We start from the raw sequence: 4,950 nt of genomic DNA, 5'->3' as shown, positions 1-4,950 counted from the left end.
GAGCTGAGGCATGCTGTTCTTATACAGTGTTTTTACTTGTGGAGCACAACACAATGCTTTGCATGTCTTCATCAGCAAAAACCTCTTTCTGTATTAACTTGTGGTGCTGTAATGACACATTTGATTTGAACCATAACTATGCAAACTGAACCAAACTCATTCCACACATGTAAATGTTGAAGTTCTTTTTCACACCTCCAGATGAAATTCAAAATGCTCTTTGTTGCTACTCGATGCTACTTCGCCTCACATTTGTGCATAATGTGTTCATCACGCTTCTCATTTCACATGGCCGCCTAGTGTTCCGACTTGCACTTCTAGTTGTAATGCTCATCACGCTCAATGCTCATGGCCGTAAAGTGTCATTGTCCACTTCTCGTTTGAGAGCTAAAAAATGCTTCCATTCTGATCAGCATTTCACAGCTTAAATAACTTTCCACTCGACACTTTCCAGCCTCCGTCTCTTCCACGCTAAATGCACACTTTGGTCGCATTCTCGGCTGCTTCTGTTACTGATTTCAACACTGTTGCCTTCTTTTTGTCTCTGGTAGTGAATAATGGGCTTATGTTTACTCAGCAAAATAGCAGCACATGCAAAATGGGTAGAAAAAAGTTTCACTTTAAGAAGTTTATTTGCATCGAGAGCGAACACAAAGGTGCTTGGTCAACAATGGATGCCTGTTTTGCGATCGCAATTACATGGACACTCCAGGTGAATTTCCGCTGTCGGAGTCGCCGCGAGGTTCTGTATAAAGGCAAAAAAGTGATAAGATTGTGCGCCGTTTGCTGTGGGTGCAAGGGTAAGTGTGAGAGTGAACAGAGGACAGTGGCTTGATGTGCGTTTTCCTCCCACGGTGTCCAGTGTTGGAGGTATGCCATCCACGGTATGGACGGCATACTGTTTTTTTAAAGGATTAGGGCCCCTTTAAAGACAAATGAACCTATCAAGCAATCAAGAAGTTAAAAAAGGAAGTATTTGTGGATAGCGAGCCTTTCCGAAAGGTGCAAGCACTTGTTTGTGGCGTTGGTACACTGCTACAGATACGATATTTGACTGTTTTCGACTGCGACTCATGTTGCACTCTATCACATAGCATTCCAATATTTATAGACAGTAACGTCTGTCGTGTTTTCAGAAGCTAAATACTGATATTCTGCACTGATTGAATGAGGCTAAAAATTGTATAAAGTTGCCTGATCAATGTCTTGGGATAAAAAACAAATGAAAGTTCCATTTGTGAGTCGGAGTGCACCTTCTTTTATGCCCAAGCGTAATTGGCCCGCTAGTGTAATCGGCAAATGTTTGTTCGAAGCCGTGAAAGAAGCAGAGGAGGAATGTGCCAGGAGGTGAAGAGAATCGCGTGCCGGGAAAAGTACGAAGGAGCGCGCCGAAATGACGATTTATTGGCATCCCCTTTGAAATGGGGCGGTGAGAAATAGTTGCCTAGCCTGCTTGATTTAATCAGGTATGCTGTATATGTTTTAAGTGCGAAGTACTTTAAGGGCTTGGGATGTCGTCCCTCGTCGGTGGTTGTCACGCACAACACAAGGTCTACGTAAGACATAAAATTCCCCTAAAAATGGATAAAATTAAGCCAAATATGTGTACAATTATATAACATAATGTAAATATGAACGAACACATTTGTTAACCCAAATTAATGAAAACTCCAAGCTGATACCGAAACTCTTCGAGAGGGCGCCATAGCCTCACAAGTGGAAAGATTACGCTAGGGCACGCTGAAAGAGCCGTTCCTGTAGGGTGCCTCGATGGCCAGCGCTGCTTTCAGGGTGGGGACACCGACGCTTTTTGGCGCCATCTTGGTTCTTTTCAATACGGAGGCGCTGGGCTTGTGACGGCTGCATATAAACCATGGGCAGAAAGAAAGGGCAGCGGGTGTGCTAAGGGCGATACCGACGCAATTTAAATGCAGATTTTCGGCTTTACCATCTGATAAACAGTTTGCTTGCATAGAGTGCTCGTTTCAAAAGAGGTTGTCCGACACTTTTCTCGTGTATCGCAACCTGAAGGTGGCACGATTTGTTTGCGAGGTTATCCCCTTTTTTATTTACTAATTTCACAGGTAAACGTCCCACAAGTATTACTGGAATTGCACATTTGGATGAAATTTCAAGTTCGAACCTCTTTTAATAGTAATCTTGCTTCTTATGGTTTTGCCGTCATATTTCATAACTATGAGAAAAATTAGGAGATGTCGCAACAGTTCAGGTGCTTACTGAAGAAGAAAAATGCACTAAGAACAGTTTTCAATACTCAAACACAATTTACAAAAGTAAGCTTTCCTGTCCAGTGCTATCTCGCGATCATGACTACCATAAGGTCGTCTAAGGCACGCTGTTTGACTGGCTGAAGGACAAAGTCGTCATGCTTTTTTTAAAAAAGACAAATCAATATATTCTTGCAATTGACAAGGCTTTATTTCAATCCATCCTGAAAACTGACATGTCATGTATCATATGTTGTGTTAGCATAACAATGTCATGAGTTACCTTTACTTTATTGAAACAACTAAGCTAAACAATACAAAATAATTATATAAACTCATGCCATTACACCAAATTGTGTTCAGACCAGCACCACAATACACTAGTTGTAAATATGTTCATGATATGCAGAAGACCAAGTGTCCGCAGCACTTATGCAAAAAACGTTAGATCTCAGATATTGTAGGGGAAAAATTTCTAGGAAGGATGCAAGGCAGTTAATGTACCCTAATGTCTGTTTGATTTGAGGTGTCAGCTGCTTGAATACGTACTGTTTTTCATTTCATAAATAGCAACACAAGTGTAGACAGGGCTAATTGAACACTGCTACAAAAAAATTAGTGGATGAGAAACATCCTTGCGAACGAACTAACTGGTTATGGACATTTGAGTAGTGTATGCAGTGTGCTAGAAACGAAACAAATAGCTATATTCTGAATTTGTTGAGAATTTCAGAAGGTGCACGCATTCAAGCAGCTGACATCTCAAATCAAACAAACATAAGGGTGCATTACCTGCCTTGCATCCTTCCTAAAAATTTTTCCCTACAATATCTGAGATTTCAGACAATGTCTAAGTGCAATGAGCAAGAAGATTAATATTTTTTCTTGTTCTATATAATAGCTTATAATTAAAAATAACATTGTTGGGAAAATTACAGAAGCTAACAGTCACTTAAGTTAACCTAACTCTGCATACGGCACGTTACTGCTGACCACCTCTGTTTATAAAAAAAAATCGAACATGCACCCCCCATCAATTCCGTCTGTTTTTTCAGAAAACATTGGTGAGGATGCAATCTATGACATTTTCCTTTTTCTGTTTCTGAGTTGTGTCATCACACCTGCGTTTTTTCACCGTTGGCTGCTCATCCTGCACGGAGCAAATAAAACACAACCTGAGCCAGAACCGTCACAAAATGCGTGGGAAAGGTTCATGATACCACTTACTGGTGATTAGGGACCATGTTTACGCAGAAAATCAGTCTATAGGCACATTTTCAATAACACAGCACTATATGAATCAGCATACCTTCCCATGTTTCTACATTAAAAAAAATATAAGCTCGTGGGTTCAAAGCTACTTGTTGCATTGTAAGAGAAAAATGATGAATTTGTCAAATATTTTCCAGAATGTATAAAACAGCCTCTGATGTTCCACGGAGGCATAGCTGACTGACTATTTCAGATGACAGTCTTTGAAGTTTAAAATCACAGACACCATAAAAGCCCAAGAATGAGTTTGCCTCCAATAAGGGATGGTGTTACAACATGCTTTTAGACTGCACCAGCAGATGCATGCAAACACTATTTTACCACTCAGATCTGCAGCTACATGTTATGGGTTATAGATAGCGTAATTTCTTACTCCCGGTATGTATCAATGGCTCTCCACAAAACTTTAGCCCGCTCTCGTCCCAATTCTGTAAAGGGCACACAAGTATTACATAACGCTATACGCAATGCATTTACTTCATTGTCACTTAATCATCACGGATTCTTACTTTGAACATGGTTGCATATTCTCCACTGTAAGTCATAAGCAATAATGCACTCCTAATAAATAACAAAACTACTTCGAAAAGTGCTACAGCTTTTGGAAAAACGATATAGTTACAACAGTGAAGCCTTAAGGTATACTCACAGTGTCTTCCCCATTTTCTTAGCCCTGGTCTCCAGATGCAGATGCAATAAGCCGAGGTGGCGTTATCACCCTCCCTGACATTATACAATCCATGAGGTCAAAGAAAGGCCACAGGAGCTCACCGTCCTCGTTTCCAGCTCCACTTCGTGGATTTTTCAGATCCTGAAGAGAGAAACAAGCCAGAAATAGTTATACCGTGTGTTTAAATGAAGACTCTAGGTAGAATTTTAAAACAGCCATAATAACGGTTTCATCGGGGACATGCCGTCAGCGATGGCAACCATGGGTTAACGGGTGATGTGAAGTAATTAGCTGCTAACTAAAATTGAAGAATTACCTCTTAAACATTTTACTTCAGTGGGCTCATCGCAATCGGGAAACATGAAGCCAGCTCTCCCTTAAAGTTCTTTGTCTCCCGGAAAAATTCGGTTACCCACTTGCTAGTGACCTGGCTCGCCATTGCTGGCTCCGGCGACGTAAGAATTCCGGGCGTGCGCTGCACCCTCCCGGTTTGTTTAATGTGCATCTGACAGCCAAAATTTGTCGTGCAACAGTAGCGCGGGTAATCCCATTCTTCCCTGCAGATCCCGAAGGCTGCATCATAAGTTTATCTGACAATAATCAGCACTGCTGCTGGAAGTGTTAATTACCTTGTACTTCTTCAAAAGGTTAAGCCACTTCTTGCGGCACTGTTCGGGTGTGACCCCATGCAGCCCTGCATCTTCAATAATTCGTGTGCAAGTGAATGAGATACTCAAATTACTTTGACACAATTCCTCATGTTGACAGAGTTTACAACAA

General features: G+C 41.2%; 1 long non-coding RNA gene across 1 annotated transcript; it reads right to left on the bottom strand.

Moving 5' to 3' along the window:
* Positions 1-2,417: 2,417 nt before the first annotated feature.
* On the bottom strand, positions 2,418-4,627 carry LOC125944128 (uncharacterized). Its single transcript, XR_007466148.1, has 2 exons — positions 4,150-4,627; positions 2,418-3,378 (listed from the first exon to the last, which is right to left on the bottom strand). It is a non-coding gene; the product is annotated as an uncharacterized LOC125944128 (long non-coding RNA).
* Positions 4,628-4,950: the final 323 nt, after the last annotated feature.

The sequence above is a fragment of the Dermacentor silvarum genome, chromosome 3, assembly GCF_013339745.2.
Source record: "Dermacentor silvarum isolate Dsil-2018 chromosome 3, BIME_Dsil_1.4, whole genome shotgun sequence".
Lineage (NCBI taxonomy): Eukaryota > Metazoa > Arthropoda > Arachnida > Ixodida > Ixodidae > Dermacentor > Dermacentor silvarum.
This window is presented reverse-complemented; position numbering and strand designations above follow the sequence as displayed.